Raw genomic sequence first — 22,478 nt, 5'->3', positions numbered from 1 at the left:
CTCAAGCACAGTATTTAAAAATAAATTACAACCTACACAATTTTAACTACATTTCTTTGTTTCTCTTGATTTTTCCTCTTTTTTAAATTTGTATTTAATATTTTTCTATAACATATAAATTTGGCTGTGCTAGTTTTTGGACCGTTATCTTAAGATCATTTGTTAGATAAGCTCCAGATTTGGCTTCAGTACCGACTAATCTAACATATATGCACAAATGTAATATTGTATTGCTTCCTATAAAAATATGAATTTAAAAGATAGAATTGTGAGGGGTGCACTTATATATGCTGTACATTTACTTAATCATTTTAAGGCAGTGTTTAATACATTTATTTAAGTTGAATTGCTTTTTACAGTGTAAGCATGCTGACAAAATATTGATTTAGATCCAATTTATCAACACTATGATCTCCTTTTGTGTATCGAATATCACTATTTCTCAAGTTCAAGCATGGTAAAAGTCAATAAATGTGGGATTGTTATGAAGCGCCATGAAGATGTGCATGACCTTAATGACACTTTGACCTGAATTTGCATTTGTGTGAAATGTAATTATGAACAGTACGAGTGAGGCTTTCAGGGAAACAAGGCTGGAGTTAATCCATTCAAATCCAATTTGAAGGAGAGAGTGTATAACTAGTGTTAGACTGACGGGCCTCTATTTAAATGGTTAATGGACAGTAAATGAATGGTGCGAGAGCTGCATGCAGGAACACACCGAACACTTGGTCCAAAGTGAGGTGTGTTAATGTGACTCAAAAGTGTTGGAGGGTGAATTTCGATGAAATCATGTGCTGTGTTATTTCTACATGGTGGCTCAGTGTTAGCACTATCACCTCACAGCAAGAAGGTCGCTGGTTCGAGTCCCAGTTGGGTCAGTTGGCATTTCTGTGTGGAGTTTGCATGTTCGCCCCATGTTTGCGTGGGTTTCCTCTGAGTATGGGTGTTTTCCAGTACTGGGTTGTGGCTGGAGGGGCATCCACTGTGTAAAACATATGCTGGATAAGTTGGTGGCTTTTTCCGCTGTGGTGACCCCTGATGAATAAAGGGAATAAGCTGAAGGAAAATAAATGAATGAAAGCATGTCTTATTTAGATTGCATGGAATTTTTTGTTTTTATTTATTTTTTATTGGATGTTTAACAATTGACTATTTACGTTTAATGACTAGTTTTTTTGTTTTAGAGCCACAATATCTGATGTAAATATATAGGCACATTTAGTATTTAATTTTATGTTAACCTGTAAACTTTTTCATAGGCCAATTTCTCTTATCTGTGCATTTTATTATATTTAGGTAATGATAAATATATTTTCTAAAATTGATTTATAATTACAAAATGTTCAATATTTATATCAAAATATTTAAGACATTTAAATCCTATGAACAAAACATGTACAGTAATATACAGTTGAAGTAAGAATTATTAGCCCCCCTTTGATTTTTTTTTCTTTTTTAAATATTTCTCAAATGATTTTTAACAGAACAAGAACATTTTCACAGTATGACTGATAATATTTTTCCTCTGGAGAAAGTCTTATTTGTTTTATTTTGGCTAGAATAAAAGCTGTTTTTAATTAAAAATAAAAACATTTTAAGGTCAATATTTTTAGCCCCTTTATATATTTTTTTAATTACCTACAGAACAAACAATCGTTACAATAACTTGTCTAATTACCCTAACCTGCCTAGTTAATCTAATTAACCTAGTTAAGCCTTTAAATGTCACTTTAAGCTGTAAGGAAGTGTGAAAAAAGGTTTGAAAAATATCTAGTCAAATATTATTTACTGTCATCATGGCAAAGATAAAATAAATCAGTTAATAGAGATGAGTTATTAAAACTATTATGTTTAGAAATTTGTTGAAAAAATCTTCTCTCCGTTAAACAGAAATTAGGGGGGGGGGAAACAGGGGGGCAAATACTTCAGGGGGTTTGATAATTCTGATATCTGGGTTAATTAGGTTAACTAGGCAGGTTTGGATAACTAGGCAAGTTATTGTATAATGATGGTTTGTTCTGTAGACTATCGGAAAAAAAAAAGTTTAAATAGACTAATAATTTTGTCCCTTAAATGGCTTAAAAAAGACTTTATCCAGAAGAAAAAAAATTATCAGTCATACCGTGAAAATTTCCTTGCTCTGTTAAACATGGAAATATTTAAAAAAGAAAAATAAATGTAAAGGGGGGCTAATAATTCTGACTTCAGCTGTACATCTAATAAATTTCATCTAATAAATAAACTTTTTACAATATAAAATGTTTTTATACTGTTTCTGAATATTAGATTAGAAAAAACGCATGTGATTTAAAAATTCTTTTTAATACTACCATAAAAATCTGTAACCTGGTTAACAGCAAGTTTCCTTAATATTTACAGTGAATAACCGTAAATTGACTTTTTCCAGAATTTCCTGCACACTGTAAACCCCAATGTTGTCTTTACTTAGACAAATAAGTAAAGTTGACTGAACATAGCTTAAAATTTTGTGTTTTGATCCTATCACTTAAAAAATATGAGTTAATTTAACTTATGTACCATGAAAATGCATAAACTTAAGATTTCAAGTGTAGTGAGCTCAAAATCATAATTAATCCTTTAAAAAAGGACACATTTTCACAAATGTAGTCTTGACTATAAACTTCTAATATGTGCAACCTTATAAGTGCAAGGTCTTTTTTAAATCAGAAAACAAATGGCTTAAGGTATAATTATTCGTCACTTTTGGTTTGAAATTGATTTCAACATTTTTTCATAGTCCATTTTTTCATACTTAAATTGTTCAGTTCACTAAACTATTACTAAGCTTGTACAATTTAAGTATAGTCTACAAAACCGGCAAGTTAAATAAACTTAAATATGCAAGTTTTGGAAGACTCCATTACTCAATTCAATTGAGGCAACGAGTTTACTAAATTAATTTAGTTCAAGCAACTTATTAGGGTTTTCAGTGCATGACACTTTTTATGGCTTTTGTTGATAATACTATGGTTCTTTTTTATCCCATAGGTTATGTACATTAGAGTTTTATGTCACATCTGATGATGATAAATAATTTTTATTCCATTTACAGTGAATAACCATAAATTTCTTGCATGACATTTCACTTTGCTTTTGTTGATATTAGGTTCTTTTTTAGCTTGTTTTCCCATTAGTTTATTAGAGTTTTATGTTACATCTAATGTTGATAAATCATTTTTATTTCATTATTTTTATGTGTGCTGCATGATAGTGTTTAGTAGTTGTGTGGTTTAACAATATAAATGAATGAAATACTATAGTTTACCGTAAAAATGTGAAAGTACTTTTACACTTTGTACCGTATTTTTAAATGGTAAAATACTGGCAACCACAGCTGGTGGTTTTTAATTTTACTGATTTGCTTTTACAGTGAGAGAGAGAGAAATTGAGAGAAATGGCAAGGTCAGTCGGTCAGAGTTTTGGCTGTGTATCAGATCACTTCAAGAGCTCAAAGAACGAGAGAATAAAGAAAGAGTACGGACCATATTTCTACTCGCGTCTCATCAACTTTTTTTCCCTTTCTTTCAAACACATGCATGTACAGACGGACAGACACAGATCTGTCACTCAGAAGAGCAGCATAAACATGATATATAAGAAAAGATCAGACGAGTTCTTCAAATGGAAAAATAAATCCAGATGCTCTAGAATAAAGATGACCTCGATGAGGAGCAACACTCATATGTGTCTCATACGTACAGTACAGTATGTGTTCATTATCTGTTATCTACGCTCAAAGAATCACAATGAAGTTTATCACTAACTGTTCGTAACATATAGTTTTTTATTTAATTTGGCAGTTTTAAAACAAAACTGTTGTCAGATTCCTTAGAATCGATCTAATACTATTAGATTTAATCTGTTAAAAGATATCAATATGTCAAACATATCTAGCTGTAGAGAACATAGATATGGTTTACTTAATATTCAGGGGCATAATTGATGCAGCTCCATACTCCACACAATAAATAAATTAACAAGAAGCATTTAAAACACATTGGATTTATAGTTTTATTACGTAAATATTGTTCATGTTTGTTTCATTTATGTTTATCAAATACCAATAACACAAAGTTTATTAGTTCAATTATGTTAAAAGTTTGTAATACAAATGGATGGAAAATTTATATGCAATAATAATAATACAACATTTTTTTTATAATTTGAACTATATGCATTTATTAATAATGCACCCTTTGTAAATATAAGCAAAGAAGCCTGTAAAAAAAATGTCTTTTTTTGGCAACCTTTTAATATTTGATGTCAAAATATTAACAAAAATCTTTTTATTGCCAATGTTTGTGATTTCGAACAGTAATTTTTGACTCAAAGACCCAGCAAACGTCTGCAATTCTCCAGCTGTGTAGATGTTTTTATTTATTTTGAGATTTCTTTTGCCTCTCAAACTGTCATCTTTCAGGCTGATTCAATAACTTTTCCAGCTGACTGGGCTGACTATACATTTCTGCCCCGAAGGAAACAATTAATCATGTAAATTTTCATAAAAGAAGCCTATTCAGTTCACCAATGCTGCATTTATTTGTTCAAAAATACAGTAAAAACTATCAAATAGTCTATACAATTTAAAAGGTTGTTTACTGAATGTAGAGTAAAATGTCATTTATTTCTGTGATGCAAATTTCTCCAGTTTTCAGTGTCACACAGTCCATCAGAAATCACTCTAATTAATAAAAAAAATATTTTAAATCTTTTATTACATTATAAATGCCTTTAGATTCACTTTTGAACAGTTTTCACAGGACACTTAAGAAGTAAAACGATGTTTAACACTAATATAATAGTATTAATTATTATAATAATAATAATTAAAATAATATAATAAAATTATGATAATATTAATATTAATATAATAATAATAATAATAATAACAATAATATAAGATGAATATTATTATTATTATCAATAATAATAATAGTAGTAGTAGTAGTAGTAGTAATAAAATAATAATTTTCCGAAGAATCAAATGAAATGGAAAACTAGAATAATGATGGAAATTCAGAAAAAATATTAAAAAGTTTAAATTTTTCACAATAATATTTTTACAGTATTTTTTTTACAGTATTTGCTTAATTTGAAAACAATCCTCCTGATTTCTTGCTGTGTTTAGCAGTTATATATATATTTTTTTTCCTTTTTTTAATAAATATTATTTTTATATTTTATAATTTTAATTTTTTTTATTAAAAAATCAATAATTTGTTAAATATTTTGAGCAAAACATCAAATGGTTAAACAATATAGACAATTTTTTTCAGCCTTTTTTGCTCATTTTTACCAAGGCTGCCAATACTGAGAGCGCTGTAGAAGCGGATGTGCATCTTATGAAAGAATGATTTGCGGATGTTAAGCGTGTCTCAGACTGTCAGATCTAGAGAGAAATGACCGTCACATGCATGAAACAAGCAGCTCTGTCTTACAGCCGCTCTCCTTTTGTGTTGCGCCGCTCTTTGTCACTATGTGCAAATGAGAACAGATGTGTTGCTTATCTGGCAGATGCTAAAAACACTTACATGAATTTTCCTCTTGGTTAAATGAGTCTGAGATGACAGCAGGCGAAAGTGACACTGATGAAATGTGAAGTCTCCTCTAGCTCACTTTTACTGCTGTTATTATACGCCTCAGCTCATTTCGGACAATGGTTAGGGCTAAATTTAGTAATGATTATTTAACAAAGCAAATCCTTTCACCGAGTCAAAAAATAATCACATAAACAGCTAATTCTTTTCTAATATTATTTGCGCTTGTCATATTGAATTGCAGTGCATGTTAAGTGTAAAGTATAATAATATTTAACAATATTTAACAATAAAAAACTATAATTAATACTTTAGCTTTAAATTAATACAAATGTATATAAATATTAAATATTTTAGCAAATTGCCAAGTTAATATTTTGTATGTAATTTATAAGTAAAAATAGTAAAATAATAAAAATAAAAATAGTAAGATAATAAAAAAGCTACATTATATAGTTTAACTATTTATATACGTTATTTTGTATGAGTGTATGTGTTAATTGGGAGTATGGCTGTTTCCCAGTACTGGGTTGCAAATGGAAGGGCATCTGTTGTGTAAAACATACGCTGGAATAGTTGTTGGTTCATTCTGCTGTGGCAACCCCTGATAAATCAGAGACTAAGTCGAAGAAAATTGAATGGATGAATATGTATGAATTATAAATACATAATTTTATAAACAAAAAAATTATATGTATGATTATAATATCTGTTATTGTATAAATAATTGTCATATTTTTTAACATTTTACAAAATATTTTTAAATATTTCAAATATGTAAATGAAATTACTGTAATAAAATCTGCTATCATGCATTTCTGTCGAGTTCTGTGTGTAATTTTGCTACTAAAGGGGAAATATTCACAACAAACAAAGAATTTACTATTGTGGCATGTTAAGTGTGAGATTTAACAATAAAAAAACTAGAATTGATATTTTATCATTTTAAATTAATACAAATGTAAATATAAATAAAAAATATTAACTTGGAAATTAGCTGAAATGTTTTTATATGTTGAGTATGAGTAAATTATTAGTTTTATTTTTTATTTCAAGTAAAATAATTTTTTGTTTGTTTGTTTTGAACTATAATATATAGTTGAATTAGTTATATATATTGTGTGAGTGCGTGTAATTGAGAGTGAATAGGTGTTTCCCAGGTCTGGGTTGTGAATGAAAGGGGATCTGCTGTGTAAAACATATGCCTGAATAGTTGTCGGTTCCTTCCGCTGTGGCGACCCCTGATAAATCAGAGACTAAGCCAAAAGAAAATGAATGAATAAATTAATATTCATTCATTTTCTTTTCAGCTTAGTCCCTTTATTAATCTGGGGTCGCCACAGCGGAATGAACCGCTAACTTATCCAGCACGTTTTCACGCAGTGCATGCCCTTCCAGCCGCAACCCATCACTGGGAAACAAGTTTTTTATTAATAATTTTTAAAAACACTATGTGTGATTATAATAATTATTATTGTATTAAATAATCATATATTGTTAACATTTTAAAGAATGTTTAGAAATATTCCTATTTAAATGAGATTAGTGTAATAAAATCTACCATCATTCATTTCTGTCCATTTAAAGGCACAGTTTGTAATTTTTACCACCAGAGGGCGCATATTCACAACAAACAAAGGCATAGTGTCCGTGACTAAGTGTGTAATCATAGGACTTGTCTTTGTTGTTACCTAAAGTCGACGCCAAATAACTAGCGCAAGACTAGATAAATCCCAACTGTGTTGTCGTCTCGTATTGGCTTGCGTCTGGACCAAACACACCAAACAGATGGCAGCCAACTGAACTAACTGTGCGTTAACATCGAATTTAGCGAGAACATCAAAGTAGCCAGAAATCATTCATTTTCAGTGGGAGCCGGCGACAATAAGCAGCGAGGAGCGACGCAGCACGTTTTTGCTGGTGTGTGGGCATTTAGGACAGTTTTAGGGAGGCCAAACAGAAGGGAATTACAATAGTCTAAACGTGATGTGACTAAACTATGAACAAGAATGGCAGCTGAGGTGTGAGGCAAGGATGTAAACAATTTATATTTCAAAGGAGGAAATAGGCAGACTGGGTGACATTATTAATATGTGCAGTGAATGAAAGGGTGCTGTCAAAGATGACCCCCAGACTCTTAACCTGAAGGGAGGGGGTAATGACAGAGTCATCTGTGAGAATAGAAAAGTTATGTGATTTGTTTAAAGTGGATCATGTATCTATAAGTAGAAGTTTAGTTTTACTGTCATTTCATTTCAGGAAGTTTGAGGTAAACCAGGATTTGATGTCTGCAAAGTAATGTTGAAGTCCTCCGCTTGAGAGGATTCCCAGAGAACACAGTCCTGCTAACTCTGGTTCTGACCAAAGTTGTTCCCAAGGGTTTTAATATTGCGGTTGCCGGATTTACTGTTTTTTGGATATTTTACCGAAAGAAAATCTCATTTGATGTGCTTAAGATGCATATAAAATGTTGAATTCTGCAGTAAAAATACTGTTGAAGTGCAGAAAAAGTGCTTTAAATTTACTCCAAATGAATAAACGTGCATGTTTGTCCAATTTTATGTCTGCTTCTTCTGTTCCGCTGATGACTTCCTCTAATGGAGTTAGTAGATGGTAGTAAATAAACTCCAAGTGACTAATAGGCTATGGAGCTGACAGATCTGGGATCCACATGATTTACTACTACAAGTGTTTGCTCAGCGTTTCCTCAACTTTGGCTTTTGCACATCTCAGATAACCGTGACATTATGATGACAATGAACAAGACCAGGATTATGACTCACGGCTGTAGTCAAGCAGAAACAGAAAGAGGTTTCAAATTGGTCAAAAAATAATAATCTTAATCCTAAAAACAACTTTTTCTTGAGCTTTACATGATTTCTGACACGTATTCTGTCTTTTGCTCCACATGTTGGCTTTTGTTTACTTTCCACCTTGATATTTCCAATCCTCCACTCGCCTTTATTTCTCCCTGGTGGTGAAGAGATTCTCTCAGTTATTGTTAGACCTGGTTTGACAGAACTTCTCATTCCTCCGCCGACTCCGCTCGTCCCATCAGTTTTCCTGGCGGAGAAGAGGAGTTTCCTCTGGGCTCCCTGAGCGCTGGCCGCCACGAGCCTCTAAATCACTGTTGTATCGCTTTTGACTCATCTTTCTGCCTCTAGTTCAGCTCAGACTTTGGAAGCCAGGTAAGAGCTGGCACAGACTTTTACGACTTTCCGTTCACTCTCCATAAAGGCAGAGGGGAAAAAATGCCTGGCCAGGTTTTTTTTTTCCATCATGTCGTAGATATCAGTGCTTTAGTGAAAAACAATGATATCTAGAGCAAGGTAAAGTGAGACAATCCCGTACTGCCTCATCAAAGATAAACATGATGTCAACCAGTGCAATTATTTGCCCAAGTTATATCAAAGGCTGTAGAATACACAAGACAAGTCACTTGTATGGGTTTGAATGGGGAAAAGTGTACTGATCAATATGGCGAATGACCCTCTGCTTTACAGAAGCCAATCATCGATCACTATTGTTTGACAATTCTCCAGGGGAGGGGCTCGGACCAGAGGTGAGTTTCTGTAGATTTTGCAACCCAGGCTCATTCTGGTTACGTACCCCTATATACATTTCTGGAGAGCACCAAATAAATGCCAGGAGCTAAGGTTTTTTGCAGTTTTTGTTTCCGCGAATACACCAGAGGCCGACTTGTATGCTTTTTCAGATGTCAAATTTATCTCACGGGTGCCATTCGCACCTGCTTTTCTTGCATAAATCCACCAGAAACCGCTGTCGACTGACTGAAAGACTGACTGACCAACTGACCGATACCCCCACCCTCCCCCTTCCCTAAACACAACCAAAAGCACCGATTGACCTGAACACCCACTTCCCTAAACCCAACCGCAATGTTTCAAAAAGCAATCCAGAAAATCCCCTGCCTGATTTTTACCACATTTTCAGGTTTTACCATATTTTCACCCTGTTGTTTACATGTTGAATTTAATTTTATAGGTTTTGTTTTTGTCTAATCTGTTCTTCATCTGACTCGAACCCCATCGTCACGGTCAACTCCGCTCTGCATCTCAAGTATGCTGCCCAGAGGTGGGTAGACTATCCAAAATCTATACTAAAGAAAAAGTACAAGTACTTGTGGACATTTTTACTCAAGTAAAAGTAACAATCTTAAAAGTTACTCGAGTAAGAATAAAAAATTGGACGAATAAATTACTCAAGTAAATAGTTACATATATATATATATATATATATATATATATATATATATATATATATATATATATATATATATATATATATATATATAGCTGAAGTCAAAATAATTTGCCCTCCTGTGATTTTTTTACTTTTTCAAATATTTTTTCAATGATGTTTACCAGAGCAAGAAATTTTTCACAGAATTTCCTATAATATTTTTTCCTTCTGGGGAAAGTCTTACTTTTTATATCGACTTAAATAAAAGAAGATTTTAATGTTTTTAAAACTATTTTAAGGTGGCAAATTACCCTAACTTGTCGAATTAACCCAATTAAGTCTTTAAATGTCACTTTAAGCTGCATATTAGTATATTGAAAAATATCTAGTCAATTATAATGTGCTGTCATCATGGAAAAGATAAAAGAAATCAGTTATTAAATATTAGTTATTAAACTAAAGAATTGTGTTGATAAAATCTTTCTGTTAAAAAGAAATTGGGGAAAATATTTAGAAGGGCTAATAAATCTGACTTTTAGATCACCAGCCACTGTGGCTAGTAGATTTCTAACATTACAAGCCATTTTCACTAGCCACACTTTTCTTGTCGGGAAAATATATTTTATATGCATAAATTTGACTTTGACATGCTAAAATGACTTGATTTAAATGTTGTGTTATGTTCACATGCCTCCTCATTCACTTAACTTCTTAAGTGTATTGTGTATTAGCTTGCTCAGTGTGCATGAGCAAATGGGTTATAATAATAATAATAATAATAATTCCTTACATATATAGCGCTTTTCTGGGCACTCAAAGCGCTTTACACAGTGGGGGGAATCTCCTCATCCACCACCAGTGTGCAGCATCCACCTGGATGACGCGACGGCAGCCATTTTGCGCCAGACCGCACACCACACACCAGCTGATTGGTGGAGAGGAGACAGTGATGCAGCCAATTGAATATGGGGATGGTTAGGAGGCCATGATGGACAAAGGCCAGTGGGCAGATTTGGCCAGGATGCCGGGGTTAAACCCCTACTCTTTTCGAAGGACATCCTGGGATTTTTAACGACCACAGAGAGTCAGGACCTCGGTTTAACGTCTCATCCAAAAGACGGCGCTCACTGAGCAGTATAGCGTCCCCATCACTATACTGGGGCATTAGGACCCACAAAGACCGCAGGTTGGCTCCCCCTGCTGGCCTCACTAACACCACTTCCGGCAGCAACCTAGCTTTCCCATGTGGTCTCCCATCCAGGTACTGACCGGGCGCAGCCCTGCTTAGCTTAGGGTTGTCGCAATGCAATCAGTTTTTATTTCATGACTTTACAGGGCTCAAAATAAAGGATTTACCAAATTTATGGGGGGCTCGAGGATCTCATGAGCTCAGGGCTTTCTCCCGGGACAGCATGCCTCATAATCAATCATCAGCTAAGGGGGAACTCTTGAAATGGGCTTTATTTAAGTTTAAGTCAGAAACGTACAAGAGCAAGAAACAAACACGTCTACTTTATTAGCCCACCCAACCGGAAGTCAAGATTTAAGACATTTTTAAGACCCCGCGGATACCCTATATATTCGGCCAACAACCCTCAATCAAATTAGCTTTTTGACCCTTTAAAGGGAAAAAGTTTGGGTACTTCTGCACTTCATTTTTGGGAAAGTAATGGTATTTTAGCTTGAGTATGATTTTTCCAACCCAAGCTCATTCTGGAAACGTAGCCCCGCGGACGTTTCTGGAGACTGTGATTTACGTGGCCGGAGGTACGTAAAGGCCGCGTTTGTTTTTTTTCGAGCGAACGCTGCGGGGCGGTGTGGCGCCGCTCCGCCCTTCCTCTTCGCGCTCGCCGGCCGACGGCTCGCCTCCGAGTGGAGGGCTTTCCCGACGCAATCAGTTTGTCCGCCTAGCTCACAGCGTTGCATCGGCGGAGCGGTAGCCCCGGAGGAGGAGCCGGAGCCGGCCGCGGTGGACGACGACCGGGATCAAGTTCGGGGAACAGCAGGTTCCGGAAATCAGGTAAGACGAAAAACGGAATCCGGAAAATAAGGGGGATAACGCGGCGCGATCCGAAAACGCGGTCGAAATCGAAGACGAGGGCTTTTGCTTTTTTTTTTTTCTTTTTTTTTTGATCCGGCGGCTTTTGGCGCGAGAACAGCGCGGGCGCGAACGCCGCGCACTCATGAGAGGCGCCCGCCCGAGACGCGAAAAAGCGTGCACAGCGGCCTCTCGCGGATCCGCAAAAACAAAAAACGCTCGAATACGTACCTCCCGGGACGTAAATCGCGGTCCGCAGAAACGTGGGTTGGATTTTTCTCTTTCCACCAATGCATATTACACACTACTGTATAATCCTGAAATCCTGTATGATCCTGTAATATCCCTTGACTATAGCATTGTGATTCATCTATTCGTTTGAGCATTCCATTTACCTTAAATAGAAAAATGTTTTGCAGCATAAATGGGAAAATTATAAAACGAAAATAATTCTGGATCAAATGTTTTTAATAGACCTGTAATTGAGCTAAAAAACGCTAAAGCAATATATGCTGCAAACGTCCTCATCTCCATCTGTGTTAAGTATTTACAGATTTTTTTTTCCATGTTGGTAAAACTGTGCATAAGGTTAATTGAATTTGCTTTCAAGTGTCATTCAGTCGAAGGATCGCATTAGTATGTGTGAAGGAAACCTGCTGATATAAAATCTCACAAATTTAAGCATTGATTAAACACTAAAACCCTTTTACTTACAATCTTCGACAGACCAATGCCATCAGTGCTATCGGCTTAATTAAAAAGGGCCAAAAAGTGCTAGAGGTTTTAATTGTGACTATAAATATTAGTTTCTCCCACATCAAACCAAATCCAACTCTAATGCAGTGTGTGAAGAAATTATCAGAGTAGAGAGCAGGATATGGTTTTGAGATCTAATAAATGTATGATTCATACTGTATAGGCATCTATTTTCAGCATAGTGCATGGGGCAAGGCCAAAAATGCTGAAATCCATCCAGATAAGGTGCAGAAATGAAAAAGTCAACATGAAGGAAAAACTTGATCCATGAGATAATGGAGAAAACACCTACAGTTATGGTCTCTTTCATCTGTATTCAACCTAAAATTCCCCCTAAAGATCAATCATAGGACAGATCTAAAAAACCTTGTCTTGTCTTGTTTTAATCTCGAGTGTCTATCAAAGATACACCTGGATTTATGGCCACCTTATGCCAGCAGTTACTTTTTGCTTGATCCAAAAGTAGCACAATCAATCAATTGCAATAGCATTGTCTTTGACCTGATGCTAATAACTCTGCCTTTTCAGGTTTTTTATTTATACATTTTTGTTTTTGCAGTAAGCTTTGGGGTCACAAAGACTAATCTAAAATGAGATTAAAGATGTTCATAACATGAAAAAAAGTTAAGTTTAATTTTTTTCTAAAAAAAAAAAAAAAAAAAGATTAAGTTTCTACAAATGTTAGAAAATAAGTTATTAATTAGCAATTACATAATTAAATAAATGTTTGAATTACTTCGTCTAAAAAGTAAATCAGTTACAAGGTAAAATATATTTTAGCTTTGTTTATGAAAAATACCAGTTACATTTTAAACAATATTTCTATCAAAACAACCCATTTCAGATGAATCACTCCATATTTCAAACATACCATGTTGACATAAATTTCTACAACATTTCAGTGTTTCATAATTTGTTAATAGGACTAATAGTTAGTCAGATATTTATTAGCCAATAACAACAGTTCATTTAATTTGTAATAATTTTTCCACAATGTTCATGATTTTACTGTATTTATGACCTAATAATTTGACATTTGACGTTTGACATTTTTGGTTGCACAATCCCTTAAATTACAACCTACTGTAGATCAGTCCATTCTGTGACTGAATCTAGTTTGCGAACTGAATCAAGCATTCATTAGGAATACGAGACTTTTTCATGAGAACTCTTCATTTTAAAGCATTGTGTCTAGTCAAGACACCATTTCTCTTGGCTCTTTTTGCAGACCTTTCTGAAATAGCTTTGGCTTGAGGGGTTAATGAGTGTCCAGATTTATTCTGACTCTGACCTTCTCTCTCTCCAGCAGGATACTTATCAGTGGTATTAATAGATTAATAAAATCATAAGCAAAGTCATTAATCATCTCAGGAGTGTTCTGCCACAACTTTAGCTTTCAGCATGTAATCGAGTGTCTGTTCCTCACAGGAAAGAACTTGAGTGAAAGACACACACTCTAAATAATTAACAGTCCAAAATAGAGTTTCAACAGTGGTGCCATTAAAGAACCGTTTGTTTCATATATTCATATAGTCTGAATTTAGAATATTAGAATTTGAGAATTTTAATAATCTAAAGACCTTTTTTTCACACTGTAAAGGCCCTTTTGTGGAATGTAAAGTGTCTTAAAGAGCTCTAATTTTTACCTTTTTACAAGATGTAAAATAAGTTTTTTGTGTCTCTAGAACGTGCTTGTGAAGTTTTAGGTAAAAAAATACCCATTAGATCAGTGTTTCTCCATTGGGTTTAGGGTTGGGGTTTGGTCTCCTTTTAAAGATTGTACATTTTTGTACAACAGAAATTGTACAAATGAAGCTGCAGTCACACTAGAGTTTGTGTTTGCAAAATTCTGTCATACTGTGCTGCGAAAAGGGGCGGGATACAAACAACGTTAATATAGTGAGCGATTGCTCCATATTTTACATTTCTGTACAGAGAGGTCACATTTTGATCTTCTGTTTGTCTCACGCAATTATGTGATACCATTTTGCAGGTCAGAGTTTACCAAGCTTGAACTTCCGAATGCAGTGAAATGCGAAACTTGTAGCATGAGCTTGCGTTTCCAGTCTGCCACAGTCGCATGCGTGTGAATGAAACCTTTTGGGGCATAAAGGTTAGTGTGACCCCAGCTTTAGCCACAAAACTGACAAAATGTAAAATAGTTATGTTTCCTCGTGAGATCAGGCTGGACAAAAACCCACGGTCACAAATACCACAGTAAGATGAATAAGTCACTCACACAAATGCTGTTACAACATTCGTGCGTACACACACATGAACACATTGTGCTGTTTTTGCTTATCTACGTACAGCAAATGTGACAGGATGCCCATCCAAACAGATAAATATGCTGTTGTATAGAGATTTATTACAGCTAAACCGGGACTCTGTTGTGTAATTGAAGCGTCCTAGTTTATAGTTGTGCATGCAGCTGTGGAGATTCCAGAGGTTATGAATTAGGTAGTTCAAAATGCTTTAAACAATACAAAATATACAACTTGCTGCTTCTTAAGGTGCAGTTAGATCACAGAGAGTTGGAACAGATGACATAATTATAGGCGCACAGAGACAAAATAATAGGCTAATAAGCAACCCAGGCTCATTATTGATATGTACCCCTGCATACATTTCTGGACAGTGCAAAATTTATACCAGGAGGGAATTTTTTTAGCAGTTTTTGTTTTTGCAAATCCACCAGAGGCTGCTGTGTACGCATTTACAGATCTCAAATTTCTCTGACGAGAGCCATTTGCGTCTGCTTTTCTCGTATAAATCCACCAGAGGCCGCTATCGACTGTCTGCCTGACTGACCGACCAATAACCTAACCGAGCCCCTTCCCTAAACCCAACCGATAGTGTTTTAAAAAGCACCAATTGACCCGCCAACTGCCATTCTTAGAACCCAATTGACCGTGTTTTCAACAGCAGTCCAGAAAAAGAAAAGCCCTCACGGCCGCCTGTTTTTTACCATGTTTTCAGATCTTACCATGTTCTCGCCCTGTTGTTTACTAATCTATTTTTTGGCTTTAGTTTTACCTGCTTTTTGGAACTGTTTTTTGCCGTCCTCGAACCCCATAGTCTTGGTCAACTCATCTCTGCATCTCAATTCAGCCGACATATGTGGCGAGCCACTGGGCAAACTAGTAACAGCTGAATAGCCATCCACACGGAGGTAAGCGGTCAGCTGGTAGTGAGAAAAGAAACAGAAGCTATCCGTGGAGTCATATCGCCCTGTAGCGTTCATTTTAAAGACGAAATGCAGCCATACATAGCTCTGGCTACGTAATTCGCACTCTCCAGAAATTTATATGGGGGTACATATTCACAATGAGCTTGTGTTGTTAAATTGTGCCTGTTAATCAATATCGGCTGTTTGGGAAAACCACACAGCTACGTCACATTGTGATAGGCCTCAAAATCGGTAAGATTTGGATCCTATTTTAGTGTCATGAAATTTTATGCTTATTTAACTACACATATTTCTGTCCAAACAGCTCCCAAAAGTTGATCTTGCATGATAGGTACCCTTTAACGGAACCATAAATGCCAATAAAAACCTTTATATTTTAAGAGTGCAGATCATTTTCTAACAAAAAAAAAAACTTCACAAAGTTGCACATGCAGCTTAGTTTCGAGGAAACCATTAAACATCCCAGTTAGCATAGAGAGCAACCACTAAATAGATTCTCACTCTCCACAGACATTCCTCTGTCTAGTCCTTTAAGCTGTGACATGTAATCTCATTTAAAACACAAGAGAAGAAGGAGATTTTTAAAATCAAAAGAGAATGAATCCACATTAAACGTCCGCTCCATGGTGTAAAACAGTAGGGGTTTAAATTTCATTTCGCTGTGGATAAAGGGATTGCTCGCTCTATCTCTCCCTTCTTTTAGGAAGCAAAGACAGAGTTTGATCCAGCAATGTGGACGATTTTAATAGGCTGTGACATTGTCCTTGGTCAAGACATCACAACTTCTTCTGAGACATGGACCCTAGAGGCACAAGCGGGTCAGAAAAATGATTGGGATTGTCTCGTGAGACTATAGTGAACAAGTTATTAGGAGCTCAAAGACACTTTCATATCCTTTTCATATAATATGAAGCGCCATACCTGAGGGCTGCACATACATTAGCCGGACCGCTCTGAAGAGAACTTCTTTGTGCACAGATAAAGTTTCTTTCTTCGGGGAAGGACATTTGGAGATAAGTAACATGACTTACTTTAAAATTAGTTTTATTTAATTCTCTAGCCTAACACTTTTTAGTAATACACATACTTCATAATCTTCCAATCTTGCATTTGTACTTGAATATTCTGTAATTATATCAGAAAATAAATGTCATATTACTTTTGACATAGGCTCATTCTGAAAGTGTAGCCCTATATACATTTCTGAAGATTGTGCATTATGTAGCCAGAAGTGTGTATGGCTGCATTTAGTTTTTTAAAACAAACGCTACGGGGCGCTATGATACTGTTTCTTTCGCGCTTACCAGCTGACTGCTTACCACCGTATGGATGGATTTTCATGGATTTTCCGCCATATATGTCAGTGGACTTGAGTTGCAGAGAGGAGTTGACCACGACGAAGGGGTTCGAGTCTGGCGAAGAATGGTTCAGAAAGCAGGTAAAACAAAATCAGAAGTCAAATAAACAAGTAAATACCAGGGTGTGAATGTGGTAAAATCTGAAAATGTGGTAAAAATCACAAGGCTTTTTTTATCTGGATAGCTTTATAAAACTGTCCGTTGGGTTTAGGGAAGGAGGAGGGTGGGTTAATCGGTGCATTTGAAAACATTATTGGTTGGGATTAGAAAAGGAGATAGGTGGATCAGTCGATTAGTCAGTCATCTATGGTGGATTTATGCGAATGACACTCGCGAGAGAAATATGAGTTATGAAAAAGTGTACACAGCGACAAAAACTGCAAAAAAAAAAAAAAAAAAAAAACATAGCTCCTTGGACGTATTTGGCGCTCTCCAAAAATTTACATAGCAGTAAGTTTTCGGAATCAGCATGTGTTGATTACTTTAATTGTTAACATGAGAAAATACCTGTAGAAAGCTATAGATGTTAAAACACCACCGAGAAATACATATCTGATTGCTGCTATTACATTACCAAAATTGGGAATACAATTTAATATTGCAGAGATATTTTATAATTGTATTTATTTAAATTACTTTATTTTTCCATATACAACAAAATTAGGAGTACAGCTTAATATCTTATACTCACTATTACTACATTATTTGACAGTAAAATAAGTGAAATAAAGATAAAATAAAATATTTTATAAAAATGTAAATATAATTTATTTCTGTGACGTTAAAGCCAAATATTTATGAAAACAAATATTCTTGCATGACAATAATTCAGTTTTGAATAAGAAGTTTTAAAGAGCATACCACTGAAAAAATATTCAAAGATGATTCCTTGGGGGTTTTTTTTCTAAGGTGAGTGGTTGTAAAATATTTATTTGGGCAGAATTTAAACAAACATTACTAAAGTTGAGCATTATTAAATTTAGTTTGTTAAATTTCAACCCATATAAATTGTTTGCAACATTTTAGCAGACTTTTTTTTTTTTTTTCAGTTTAAATAATAAGAATCTGAATTTTTGTAACATTATAAATGTCATTACTGCGCTGTAAAAACAATCTGTACATTTTTTAAAACATTTAATATTTTATGAATTTAACTTAAATAACACTTTTGTTTTGAACTGTACTTGTTACAAATGTTATGTGTACTTACTATAGTAATTACAATGAACTATGCATAATTACACGCAAACCATGAACCTAACCAGCATTCTAACCATAACCATAAGTACTCGTAATTTATTAATGTTACTCAGTAGTTACACAATTACACAATTAACTAAAGAGCTGCTCCGCCATCATTACATGTCTAAAAAAGCAGTGCAACTTTAAAAAGCAGAACCATAAACTACACAAACCTAACCACTAGAAAGCAAGGCAAAATGCAGGTCTTAATCCTTAAACGACATCTGTGCAAACAGCGAGGAAAAAAACAACCATAGGGGATTAGCTAATAGGAAGACAGTTTAAGGCAGATGTTTGGCTAAATATGTGGATTTGAGTGTGTAGGTGAGTGAATCATCAAGGGCAAAGTGGTTGGAATGGTTTAGACCTTTTCCAGCATCTATTTTTTTCTCAGACCCCCAGGGTGAGATGAACCAGAGGACCACTGACTGCTTACTAAATTAACAGAAGAGCTCTAAAATATATCACCCTTCTCATGCCAGGCGCTGTATGACATTTTCCAAATGACACCCGTGACATTTTGTAGTAACTCTTTCTGGGCATTTGTGCTTTTATACCTTTCAAGTGGAAAATGAGTGATAACAGGGAAGAAAAGTTTAAGGTGGGAGAAACAAATGGATGAGACGATTTGTCTTTCACATTCGTCGATACACATGCACATGTTAGACAGCTATAGGTGGACGCCATTTCATTTTAAAGGGTTGTTTTTGTCAGCTTTCAAGGGTGCTTATGTGGCCTATATTCACATCATGTATGTGGGTCAAAGATAAAAAGTGGTTTTTAGCATCAAACCAAATTACAGCTTTTTTTTGTACATTAGATTGTGCCCTATTTATTTGTGTTTTCCTCTTATAAAAGAAAAAAAAAAACAATAATGACTATCACACCTTTTGCTATGATAAAGGGCCTACTCACACTATGCCATCCGTACCGTGCCCAGGCCCGTTTCCCGGATCGTTTGAGAAGTGTGAGTAAGCTGAATCGGGCTCAAGCACGGTTCACTTGGCCGGCCCTGGCCCGGTTGGAAGAGGTGTGCCTGAGCCCGGTTCACTTGGGCTTTGGCACGGTACACTTGTGTGTGAGTGCAAAACGCGCCAAAGCCCGAAACTGAAAAGCGAGACGTGAATTTTAAGGGATTGTTTCATATGGATTTATTAATCATTCTTACTATTCAGTGAACGCAAACTGCCATAGTTTATTAAAGACGCAAACTCCTCACAGCACGTCAGCTGCGCGCCTTCAGCAGACCTCCTCATTCCTGCAGCAGGAGAGCTTTATGATTGTTTATGAGCGCCAAAAGTGGCGGATCTGTTCGTCGAAATATCTGACTGCGTGTCCCCGCATCCCTAAGAACTGTTTGGCGAAATATTTGACGGCATATCAAACGACTGAAACGATATAACTAGAGAAATCTCCACTGTGCTGCTGAGTGAGAGAGTGCTTCTCACTGAACAGCGCAGCAGCGATGACGTAAGCGTGCCGAAGCTTGTTTGTGGTGTGAGCGCGAGCTGTCGGGGGAGACGGGAGGGGGGATAAGCGTGCTTTGGCCCGGTTCGGGGCAACTGTACCTAGTGTGAGTACGGCCTTACAGATGACACATACTAAAATTAAACAATTAAGTGTATAAAAAGTTTATAAAGTAAAACATATTGTCAGGTATACACTACCTGACAAAAGTCTTGTCGCCTATCCAAGTTTTAGGAACAACAAATAGTAAATTGACTTCTAGTTGATCATTTGGTGTCAGAAGTGGCTTATATGAAAAGTAAAGGCCTCTAGATTACGCTTATTTTACCAAAATAAAACATGATCATGCCTTGATTTTCAATTATTTATATAGGACAGTAAGATCTGACTTTGCTTAGGCAAAAGTCTTGTCACTTAACAGAAATAATGTACAGTATAGAATAAAAGGTCATGGTGCAGTGGAATGTTACAAACCCCTGATGTTAGTCTAGGGTGTGGGGTTTGACATTTATTTAATTAAAATATATTTATATAAATAGTGAATGAGTGAGAAAGACAACCAAAGTAATGCCAAAAAATGTGTGCTTTTATTTACAATCCCAAAGTGAACAACAACAACGAATTAATCAAAATTAAAGAAAAAGTAAGTAAAGCAAAAATATTCTATTTACAATATGTACAAACACTGAGACAAATAAAGACGGGAAAAACAAGAGAGCTGGCAGAAGGGACGCGGGCGGCGCTAAAGAAATGAAAAGAACAAAACCCAAACTAAATCTAACTTCCCAGAAGCATCTAGCTAACTAACTATGTGAAAAATAGTATAATTAACACACGAAGATCTTCCGGGTCCTAACTATCTACTCTATCTATCTATCCAAAAAGTACAAGGAGTGGCGCTCGCCCCTAACCTAGTGTACTAGACAGCAGAGCAGTCCTGAGTGTTGCGAAATGTATGTCACGTGACCTTCTTACCTGTCCGCTTCGTCCAAGCCTCGTAAACAACGATAAACTAAGAACAATGTACGAATAACGGACGGATAACGTGCACACAGAAACAAGCAACAACAAAACACAGTTAGACGGGGTAATTTCTAAACGCACGCGGTAAATACAAAAAAGCGACGAAACAGCGAAAGAGAAAAATGCAAGCAAGAAAGCAAGAACGAGCGAGTGGTCTGGCGCGCGCTTTTAACACGGGTGGTCTTTGCTCATTGGATGTGACGTAAGAATGACGTAACCGGGGAGGAATGACTGACAGCTGAATGGACCAATGAACAGAACCTGAGAATACATGAGAGCAGATACGGGAGAACAGAGCGAGAGAGAGAGAGAGAGAGAGAGAGAGAGAGAGAGGGAAAAAACACAGAGAAAACAGAGCACAAAAAACACAAATACATAACAGGAACAAGAATTAATATTGTGTATGACTCCCATGAGCTTGGAGGACTGCATCCATACATCTCTGCAATGACTCAAATAATATTAATAAAGAATGGCAAAGAAACCGTTCTTGCAGGACTCCAAGAGTTCACCAAGATTCTATGGATTCATCTTCAATGCCTCCTCCTTCATCCTACCCCAACATGATCAATAATGTTCATGCCTAGTGACTGGGCTGCCCAATCCTGGAGCACCTTGACCTTCTTTGCTTTCAGGAAATTTAATGTGGAGGCTGAAGTATGAGGAGAAGCGCTATCCTGCTGAAGAATTTGCCCTATACTATAGTTTGTGATGTAATGGGCAGCACAAATATCTTGATACCTCAGGCTGTTGATGTTGCCATCCACTCTGCAGATCTCTTGCACGCCCACATACTGAATGAAACCCCAAACCATGGTTTTTCCTTCACCAAACTTGACTGATTTCTATAAGAATCTTGGGTCCATGTGAGTTTCAATAGGTCTCCTGCAATATTTGTGATGATTATGATGTGGTTCAACAGATGATTCATAGAAAATGTCAAGTTATTATTTGTTGTTTACAACTGGGATCGACAACAAGATTTTTATCAGGCAGTGTATAAAGATGAGTGATATTTCAGGATCACAGTGCAACCCTTTGTCTTTGACCCTTAAACTTGGTCAGATATTTAATCAATATAATTGTATAAAGAAATAAAGTAAAATACTGAATACAAATAAAGGCTTTTAGACAATTCTTGCTTTTTTTGTGACAACTTGCATTAATTAATGTATGATAGCAGCTACTGGTGGTACTGTATCTTGTCAAAAAGTATATTGTTGTTGTCTTTAAGTAGAAGTATATGTACACTAAATGTACTAATTTAGCTGTTATACTGTAAAAGTGTGGGCTTGTGAAAGGCTGCACAATATATTGTTTCAGCATCGATATTGCAGTGTGCGCATCTGCAATAGTCACATTACAGGATCTGCAATGTCAAATTAAGATTATAACAGACTAGGAGCCACAGTTGATTGTGTTAGTGTTTTTAAGCTGTGTGATTGTGTAAGCATTTAAAGCATTCACACACAAGTAAATATAATGCATTTAAGTATATATACACACAATAAAAACTACAGTTATTTTACATTTTTTTACTCAATTTGTTTACCTAAATCTGTTGTTTTTTATTACTATACTATTTTTATCAATATTTTTGGTTGGTCTTTTATATTTAATGCAACACTCTACAAAATCAT

At 35.5% G+C, this 22,478-nt stretch overlaps 1 protein-coding gene across 3 annotated transcripts in view; it reads right to left on the bottom strand.

Moving 5' to 3' along the window:
• dachb (dachshund b) overlaps nucleotides 1–22,478 on the bottom strand; it is a 103,954-nt gene that overhangs the window by 75,023 nt on the left and 6,453 nt on the right. The window lies entirely within an intron of this gene.

The sequence above is a fragment of the Danio rerio genome, chromosome 1, assembly GCF_049306965.1.
Source record: "Danio rerio strain Tuebingen ecotype United States chromosome 1, GRCz12tu, whole genome shotgun sequence".
NCBI lineage: Eukaryota > Metazoa > Chordata > Actinopteri > Cypriniformes > Danionidae > Danio > Danio rerio.
The sequence above is the reverse complement of the archived record's forward strand: the minus strand, read 5'-3'. Positions and strand labels throughout refer to the sequence as shown.